General features: G+C 44.6%; 1 protein-coding gene across 1 annotated transcript in view; it reads left to right on the top strand.

The window, feature by feature from the left end:
* The first annotated feature begins 3,684 nt into the window (after positions 1-3,684).
* LOC123990949 (leucine-rich repeat transmembrane protein FLRT2-like) overlaps positions 3,685-10,239 on the top strand; it is a 33,602-nt gene continuing 27,047 nt past the window's right edge. Inside the window, exon 1 of the mRNA XM_046291998.1 lies at positions 3,685-3,923. The gene's annotated coding sequence lies outside the window, so the exon portion shown is untranslated. The remainder of the gene's footprint in view (positions 3,924-10,239) is intronic.

Below are 10,239 nucleotides of genomic sequence, written 5' to 3'. Positions count from 1 at the left end.
AGAGCACGTCAGAGAGTGACTTATGGGCCAATGGGAGCGAATGTGAAGGTACATTGTCCAGGCAGATCGCTCAAGGATTGCTTCGAAATTGGACGTCTGCCTATCTTCTGAGCCGCTAGGGGCAACAGTCGGCGCTATTACCATCAAGTAGCCTTGGGTTTTGCTGGGGATTTGTGGAGGGGTGTGGCGGATGAGCATAATTCCTTGAATTCACGCTTACCTTAAACATTCGGAAAGAGTGCCTAAACGTCATGTTTTAAACCCTTTACCCTTAACCTTCAAATTTGACATGTGGTCGTCTAATTCTGCAGTGAGACTGTGAGAGGTTGTTGACATTGTTGGTGACGTTTAACAAATAAAAGAGGGAGTAAAAAAAAGATAGAAAGAAAAACATTCTCAGGGGGCCCCGTTGGCTTTCGTACGAAGACCATATGCCTCCTCGGCCTGTCAGGAGAGAATCGAGATGGCGGTGGGCCCCTTTGGGGTTCGTACGAAGACCAAATGCCTCCTCAGCATAGCAGGGAGACGGTGGCCATGTTAGCGGCCATGTGTCCAGGTGTTGTCTTTTAATTGGCATTTCCGCAAGTAATAAAGATTTTAATTTGCTCTTGCTTTTAAAGTGCTTTCATGCTGTCTCCAAAATGATGTAATTTGCCAGGCGTCCCGGGAAGGGTAGCAGCGGCCTCAACCCTGCTTGCATTGGTGGAGAGGTGCGCACACACACGCATGCACATGCGCACACACACACTCTCTCTTCACTTAAAGGTTGTGAGCTCCCGGCGAGAGGCCACTGTCGGGGATTTCCAGGAATATGTTTTCACTTAAGACTCAAAACACCATAAAGAGAGGTAGTAGTTTGCACAATAAACGTACACTTTCATTTCATTTTGAGCCCTTCCACTGCGGTTTCAGCTGGTGGCTTATGTTTGTAATGTATAAGAGAGCTGGGGGGCAGTGTATAAAACAAACGTTTGATAATTTGAGGTTATGGAATTTCCTTTCATGTGTGCAGTGGGGTTTGTTTCTAGTTGTTGGACAGAGATAGGGAATGTGTTTGTTTACCCAACATCAAACCTTTGCTGCTTCCTATAAACCAAGACAAAACACTTTTATTTTCATCCCATTTTAATAATTATAATTTGAAACACCTTTAGTGTAAGCAATTTAAACGAGAATCAGGCCCACAACATGTTTACGACTTCTCACCATAGCAACCTGCCATGTCTAATCTTAGTTAGTTTGAAAGCTCCCTCTCTCTCACCCTTCTAATCAAGATTCAGGAAGGAGATAGGTCTCCAATTACTTATATGATAATGACCTGAGAGTAAATATACAGGGATGTTATTATTTAGGGGGGGGGGCATTTTAAAAGTTATTTTCCTGTTTATGTAGTGCGGATGCCTAGGGGACATGACCAGAGCCAAGTGTTAGTAAGCTGGGCGTGTCGGGACGTGTAACAGTGACCTGACTCATTTGGCTGAGACAGATCAGGTGATTCACCAGAGGATTAAACTCAACCTCAAGTTCAACCTGTCAGGCTGTGACAAGGAATTAACATACAAACTACATTAGATCAACACATAGCTAGGTACTGAAAACGGACTCAAGACTAAGTTGACACTCAAACAAAGGTTTTTAGCATCAAAACTATATTCTGAGAAACATACAGTTCAAATATGGCAGCAATTAGACAAAACATGGCTTGAAAAGTAAGAAGAAACTTTAAGTGAAAAAAATAAAAAGATTTTTATAACTTGTTTTAATCTTTTTTTTATGCCTGGCACTGTTTTTAAATGTTAGACCTCCCCTGTGCCTATCGGAATTCCAGGAGCAGCAGCATCGCCAAAGAACACAAAAACAAGCTGTTCGCTATCACCGCATTCCCATGGGATTGGACCCACCAGGGTGTGCCCATCCCGCACAAACATACACATACACACTGCACGCCACACACACACACACACACTTCCATCCCGTAATGAGGTGGGAGTTTACAGTCCCAAAAGGCCTCAGAAAGGAGGCTATCTGTGCGAGCGATTAGCCAGTCCCGCTCTTGAATCAGCCACAAGAGAAAAAGGGATCAAGATTCCTGAGATGTGGGATGTGGGGCCTGCAGTGTTCATTCACACACTTCCTGTGAAGTTCCCAGAGGCTCTGAAGCAACGCTGATCTGGCAGTTCGAAGCTGAAACAGCAACAGCAGGCAGGGAGAGTAAACAAAGCCCTGAAAAAGAAACAAATAAATGCTCCAACCCCCTGTTACCAGCCCAGTAAGTTATGATTGTTCATTTAAGTTTTATCAGAAACCAGTTTGTTCCTTTCCTAATTGGCAAGTTTTGTATGGATTTAGCCTGAAGAACATATGACTAACACCGACAATCTCACACCTCTGTCCTCTCTCCTCAGGTGGAACGGAGGAACATAAAAGAACCATAGAAATCATCTAGTTAGACAGGAGAGGCCCCAGTTCCAACAAGGCCGGCGCCTGTCATTTCCCCCCTCGAGCATTAGACAGTAAAACACACACCTCGGCCACTGTCTCTGTTCAAACGACAGAGCCTGTGCAGTTTCTGAGCGAGGGGTAAATCGACAGTGGGTTTGAGTGCTAAATGTGCTTGCTAAATGCGCTCTGTCCTCATGTTCATAGCCTACAGCTCTCAATCCACCTGGGCGCTCCTCGAGCCCTGCGGCATGTCTGACTCCTGACCCTTCTAAGAAACTGTACGTTATGGATGGATATTTTTACCCAACCCTCCCTGCACACGCACAAAAAAGCCAATAACATGTCTACCATTTACACTCTCTTCTTGTACAGACCAGAGCCTTAGGTATGCACTTTCAGAAGCTGTTCTTCTTCATGTCAGCATTACATGGCAACGTAGCCATTTTGATTGTGCACATGGCTGTGGGCTAGTAGGTTGTGGGTTTCGACGACCGCCTCAGACAAGAGCAGAGGGGAGAGATCTTCTTTGTAGGAGATAAAATATACGATTCATGTAATTTTACATGAGCAGGTTGACGACTATTGGGATGAATCTTGTCCCGGAGGCAGAACTGAGCGATTTCTGCATTGTAAAAATTATCTGAGCATGCACTTTGTATAGTATGACTATAGGCATTCTTTCATTTTATTGAGGCACAGGCACAGGGTGCACCTGATTTTTCACAGCCAGCAGAGAATCAGGGATGAGGGGCAGAATTGGGCAATTTAGAAATGTAATCGATTACAAATTACATGACCCTCTACTAGACTAGATCAAAAAAATACTAAACCCTTCCCCTGACTGAAATTGGAAAAACATGGCCCTCCCCCATTTGTCTCCAGGTCCCAGTTCCAGAAATGTCAAACAGTCCCTAACTCCTCTTTTTTTTCTCAGTGAATCTCTTGGAACTCCCCCCCATCATTCCCCTGATAACTCCCCCAGGTGCCCTCTGGTGCCCTCTGACCTCTCCATCGCCTCTGCCTCTCTGTGAGCCTGCTCTCACATTCCTTCAAGACACCCCAGCCCTGAAACACGAGACCACGGTGAGCTCATCGCCACTCTCAGGAGTTAAACAACATAACAAAAAAAGACAACCATTGTTGGACGGGTTCGAACTGGTTGCGTGTGTGAAGGTTCAAGCTGCTCAGGGGTTAAGTTACATACACTCCTCACACAAGAGGAGGAAGCGAAACGACTGCCGGCGTCCTGCTCTGTCTCTCTCTCTTTCAGCTCTTTCTCTCCTCTCTGACTGGTGCCCGTAGTTTCCTCCAGACACACGCCTGCCGCTTGCTACATGCTGCCCGACAGCCACTGCGCTCTTTTAAGATAACGAGCCCTCACTACCCTGCCGTCCGGGAGCTGTCCTGGGATGCGTGTGTAACTCCGGGAGGTCGCCGCTCTCTCTCTGACCCTGATTTGACCACCAGCTGCCTCCAAAACGGTAAGAGCCCCTCTTCTAATGAGTGTCTGACAACATGTGAGAGAAAGTGAGAGAGAGAGAGAGAGAGAGAGAGAGAGAGAGAGAGAGAGAGAGAGAGAGAGAGAGAGAGAGCGTGAGAGACTAACAACACCCCACAGCACTTAAAGCAAAGCTCCAAACTCAAACTCCCTGGATCTTTGTGATTCAGGCTGAGATAGCTGGGAGAGCAGAGAAGAAACACTTAATCGGTGCAATCATAATTAAACCAATCAGTGCGTCTGCATAAAGAGGGAGAGTTTGAGCGAAGGAAGAAAGTACTCCCGAAAGGGAGCCACTGGATCTGAATACAAGGAAGCTATTTCTAAAAATGTAAATGGTGCTATTAGATACAGTAGTCTATGCATTTTTAAAGCATTGGAGAGAAAAAAAATCCAGTTCATTGACTGTTGTACAATTTGAGCTATGTATTTTTGGCCAGTGACACTTGTTTGTGTAGTGTTTACTACGATCATTCCCTTGTGAAACGTTTCAGAAAGATTGTAATGCGTTCAGACAGAGCAAACCTAGAATGACTTATGGTATTTTTATAGCCTGATAAAGTAGGATATTATTCTGGGAAGCTGAGAAAGACAGGCTCTTAGGAGTAGCCTGGAAATTGTGAAGATAATGGTACATCGTAAAAGCTGGTACACACTTTTGATATCTTGTTTAAATATTTTTGAATCACTTTCCAAATTAATATTATAAAATATTTGGTGAGGCGTAGCAATAATTCGCTGCTACTTATCAGTGAGAGGGGTTGTTCATTTAATGGGCTTTTATCAGACGGCTGTATACTCTTACGTTAAAATCAAAATGTTCAAGAAAAACATTTAGACGCATTAGCCCAACCGTGGAAGAGTTCTGGTTGTGAATGAATTAAAAAAGGATAAAAAAGAGGATATGATTTGATTGTTGATACCTTCTTTTCACACTTTGTTTGCACTGGGGGTTCTCATACAGTTTTAATTTCAGTGAAAAAGCAGGAACTCATAAGGCCCTTGCCAAAACTGCAGTTTGATTATTGAACAATTTTTGATCAAACCCCACAATATTTTTGTAATACTACCATGTAAAATTGTATTATCCCTCCATTCAAATAACACATTTCTTCAGAAACCAGAACTCTATTCACATACTATTTAATCATGATGTAACTATGACATCAGAACAACATATTGCTACTTGCTACGTGATAGGAGCATCAGGTTTGGTAGCAGGTTTGCTACCACTACAAAGAACAGTTACAGGTCTCCACATAGAATACGTCATACCAACCCTCGCTTTAGGTGCCTCGGTAGTGCATGACCTAAATCTCCATCAGTGTCTTGAGTCATATGACTGTCGGGAAACTCAGTCATGAATCAAGCATTGTCTAGAGCAGCAACTTGGACTCAGGGCACAGCCCAGAAATGTGGGTAGGGAGGCCAGGGAGAGCAGAGCATACATGGCAAACTGAGAGCCTGGCATAAGGAACCGTACTGAGTTATAACCTACTGCCTTCAACACTCACCTTCTTCTGACCATCAGAAAAGGGGGAGAGAGAAATGGCCTCACGCAGACGGTAGACAAATAGAACCAATTACCAGTGGGTAATGTCATTAGTGCTAAAGGAATGGATCATGTGTAATTGACCTAAAAAGTCTATATGTGGAAAAATATACTGTACTAGAATTTGTGAGCTAACTTTTCCTTGGAACTTGATGACAGATTAATGTAAATAAAATACAAATGTTGTGTTTCTGAATAATTGAAAAAGTATTATCCTAAAATAGTGCATAAGCATAGTACGATATATCAAATAGATTGATTATTTACATTTTCACCACCACATTTAATTAGTTCCCACTGGGCACAGACATCAATTCAATAGCTAGTTTTGATTTACATTTGGTTGAGTTGTCAATTAATGTGAATTCAACGTGAAATAAACAAAAAATGTCACGTGTCATTGGATTTAGGTTCAAAGTTGGGTGAAAAAAAGACAACACCCATATGTTGATGACTTTGTTCAAATCCAATCAGTTATCCACATTGATTTAATATTATTACATTGCATTTTTTGTTTGGAATGACATAGACGCATTAGCATCTTTGATTCCACCAGTTTTTGCCCACTGGGTTGTTTCAAAATTGAGCCCAATACCAGATAAATAAAATATGAATTTTGTATATTTATACGTCAATTATTTTTTTTATTGATAGGATTATAAAAAAAATAAAGATAAATCTATAACACAAAAACATTATTTTATCTGATTCTAACCCACTTTCAGATTAATCACTTAAAATGATTTAGTCTTCACTTGATAACTGCGCTGTGCGCGTCCTCTCTTGGCTGGAGCATGGATATCCAGAGAGCAAAATAGTTTGTGACTGACTGAATTCTGAGAGTCATTTTATTGGCTGTGAGCAGCAAGTCTGGAAGGGCCATTGTTGTTTGTTTTGGAACGTTCAGAAGGCGGCCAAGAGAGCACTCCGGAGCTCCGAGCTGCCAGCAGCCAAGGGTTCCCGCGCAGTCTCTCTCGCTCTCGCTCGCTCTCTCTCTCTGTCTCTCGCTCTCGCTCGCTCTCTCTCTCTGTCTCTCTCTCTGTCGCTCGCTCTCTCTCTCGCGCTCGCGCTCTCTCTCTCTGTCTCTCTCTGCTTCTCGCTCGCTCTCTCTCTCTTTCGCTCGCTCGCTCTCTCTCTCTTTCGCTCGCTCGCTCTCGCTCTCTCTCTAACGCTCACTCTCTCTCTCTGTCTCTCGCTCACAGTCTCTCGATTTTCTCCTCTGTCCAGCCACCGTCACAGTGGACTCATTTAACAGGCATCACGTCTCTGACCACTGCCCACCGACTCCCCCTTCATGCCTTAGTGCCTCTTCCACTCTCAATCAGACACTAAACCATCAGTCATTATTCATGTTGCTGTTGCAACATCTATTCCATTCCATATCATTCATCGCGGATATAGTCTGAATTCATTGAGGTTTAGTCAACAAATACATTAGCACATATCCAAGATAAACTTTGTGGACCTTGTGCAAGCCTGGCAGACGGATCTCTTATCCATGTGGCCCGTGATGTGTGTGTGTGTGTGTGTGTGTGTGTGTGTGTGTGTGTGTGTGTGTGTGTGTGTGTGTGTGTGTGTGTGTGTGTGTGTGTGTGTGTGTGTGTGTGTGTGTGTGTGTGTGTGTGTGTGTGTGTGTGTGTGTGTGTGTGTGTGTGTGTGTGTGTTGCTTTGGCAGTAGCCCAACAGAGGGCTGTAGGCCTGGGTAGAAGTGTGATCACCTCTCAGCCTTTTATCAGTCAGAGGGAGAAAGTACTCTCCCCTCTCCCTGCCTATCTTCCAGCAGCCAGTAATACCAGCCAAGCCACTCACATTTTCACATGACCCACAGACCTGGCCTGGAGCAAAGCAAGGCTAAACTATCATATCCCACGACACACCTTATTTTTGATTGTCAAAAAAATTGACAGTCCTCCAGCTAAACATCTGAGAGAAAGCTTTTGACAAGCCAACTTATCTCAGGCTTAAAAATCAGGTCCACAAAACTGGTTGACTGGCTGGCCTCATTCATATTCTGTCAGAGCTGTTCAAACTTAATGAGTCAGATGTGTTTTTGCTCCGAGAACGGAGAGAAAGTGCATGTGTTTCAATAATCCACATCAAACGAGGCGCTATGTCAGGGGAGAGTTACGCATATATTTTCCTAGTTATTCCCATCCAACACCAGTAAGCAGGACAGGAGCAGCGATGACAGGAAGAGGTATTGTTTTGATCAGGCAGTAGGAGAGGCAGCCAGGACCAGGATGTTGTTTTCCTGCATGGGGCAGCTAGGACATATGGAGGATATTAGGCTCTGTTATTTTTCTCTCTCAGCCTGACACTGCAGCCCTAGTGAAACACGACTCAGGATGAATGGGTCTTTTAGACCAGTGTCTGTCTTCCCACACATTGTACTGGGATTTTTTTTGTTTAAGAAACACACGCATGAACGCACTCAGAAACGCACGCTCACACGCACACAGAGAGCTATCAGATACCTCACGCTGACCCAGCTCTGCCTCTCTCCCCTCCCCAATCCTTTTTTTGGTGGTTTCTATTCCCATAATGTTATCCCTGATAGAAGAGAAGAAGAAATAACCTCCTTCTGTCTGAATACAGATAAACAAGACATTGACTGACTGTGGTTGTCTATATTCCTAAAGTAGGCTACCATCCCGAATCGGCTAGTTGGACTCAATGAAACAAAAATCTCTGGTGCATCAGCAGTTTTCCATTTGTTATGTCAGCAGTGCTCTGCTATATGCAGAGGGGGTCCAGATTTAGAGGGAGGGGCCAATACGCAGAGGGGGCCTACACGCAGAAGGGGCCTATTCGCAGAAGGTGCTCCCAATCCAAATCGCTCTTAGGGCCCCACACTGGTTTAGGCCCAGAAGGGCCCAATTGACCCTTAGGGCCCATATTCAGAGCCCCTTTGTTTTGATTCTGTCTGAATCGCTGTGGACCTCCTTATTAGATTCTGTCTGTGTTTCCACTTGCGGTGCAGACAAGCCTCTGACAGCCTTTATCCAGTTACATCTGAGCCCAACATCGCTGGGGCTCACTTTTATTCTGCCATTATGAGGGCAGAGGGCTCCTAATGCATATCGCTAATGCCACCTGGAGTTAGAGCAAACAGGGCTGACTGCCACACAGCGGGGGCTCCAACGCCACGGCAACAACCCACCGTTTAAACTCAAACAAACTGCAGCCAACCAATCAGAGGGAGTGTCTCAGCCTTGGGCTGACCAGGGTGATTTTAGCCAGTGAGAGTTATAAAGACATATTTAATGGGCTTACTCGCATCTCTCTTGGAGGGTAGAGCAGATCAGGGCTGTCATTTGCTGGAATGTTCTTGTTCCTGGGAGTTGTTTTTTGCTGCATCGCGTGATGAAGTAGTTAGACTACACATGTCAAGGTTCATCTATCCCTGTATGTGTGTGTGTCTCTGTGTGTGTGTGTGTGTGTGTGTGTGTGTGTGTGTGTGTGTGTGTGTGTGTGTGTGTGTGTGTGTGTGTGTGTGTGTGTGTGTGTGTGTGTGTGTGTGTGTGTGTGTGTGTGTGCGTGCGTGCGTGCGTGCGTGCGTGCGTGTGTGTGTGTGTATGTTTGTCTACGTCTGTGTGTATGTTCAGATAGACAGTACAGAGACCTGTAGTTCTGAAATCTGTATCGTGTCCATTAATTCAGCTCATTCGAGGTGGGATCGGATGGCCTTCCCAGAATCCCCCAGGGACCCCGGCGTTTCTCTCTGAGGGTGCCTCGTCGTCCCCACATGATACAGGATTCAATTTCAAACCCCTCAGCATATCGCCCAGCAATTGCCTTCTACTGCAATTTATTATGGCACATTATTAAAAGATTCCAAGAAGTGAGTGAGTTTGTGTTGGCACTAAAACAATGGGCGGTCAGTTACATCTCCTTCACACTCAGCGTAGCTAGAAGAGTCACCCTTTTTTGTTTCTGCTGAGCTCTAGCTGTTGCAACATCAAGCCCCTACAAAAATGTGTCTGTTGCCACTTTTCCATAACAATATCAAAGAAGAGGAGATGGCTGTGGGCCCATTGGTTGACCTGGTCTCCTGGGGCATATAGGCTTACCGGCTCAGAATATGCACTGAGCAGCATCAAAGCCCAAAGCGCTAAGGCTGATAGCTTGTGGTGACATTGCACTGTGGGACTGAGGCAGTCGCGGCCACCATTACACGTATGCCCTGGATCAGCCAGTTAGAATCAATTTTCCACCCAAGATGTCTCCCTGCCTCCCACATGTTGTTGAAGCATATGGCCCATTGAAGCGAGAGGAAAGACAGACAGAGGGAAAAATAAGTCCAGTGGCACTGCTGAAAAAATACAGACCGACACTAGCCTACAGGAAAAGTGCACTAAACTGAAGAAAAAAAAACTATACAAAAAGGTAAGAAACAGAAGCTGTTTTTACTAAGAACATTTCGAGCAAAACCAGTGAATTCCTACTGGATTAAAACTTAAAGTTGTCCTCTTACTGTGTAAAGCCACATCATGATCTACTAAACCCTTCTCTCATCTCCATACAACCACATAGGCTGTGAATTTCAACACTACTTCTGCTGTAGCTATTTTCAGAACATAGGACTGTATCAATTCAAGATTTCTCACCGGTAGGTCTTTGCAAGTCGACATGACATTCCTGGGCGAGTCTGTTTTGTGCCGCGCTATTTCAAATGCACTCATGAGTGGAATTTGTTTTGCTTCACTTGAATGTTGCAAGTCAAATGCCATGGAAAAGACTGCCTTTA

The sequence above is a fragment of the Oncorhynchus gorbuscha genome, linkage group LG12 (genome assembly GCF_021184085.1).
Source record: "Oncorhynchus gorbuscha isolate QuinsamMale2020 ecotype Even-year linkage group LG12, OgorEven_v1.0, whole genome shotgun sequence".
Lineage (NCBI taxonomy): Eukaryota > Metazoa > Chordata > Actinopteri > Salmoniformes > Salmonidae > Oncorhynchus > Oncorhynchus gorbuscha.
This window is presented reverse-complemented; position numbering and strand designations above follow the sequence as displayed.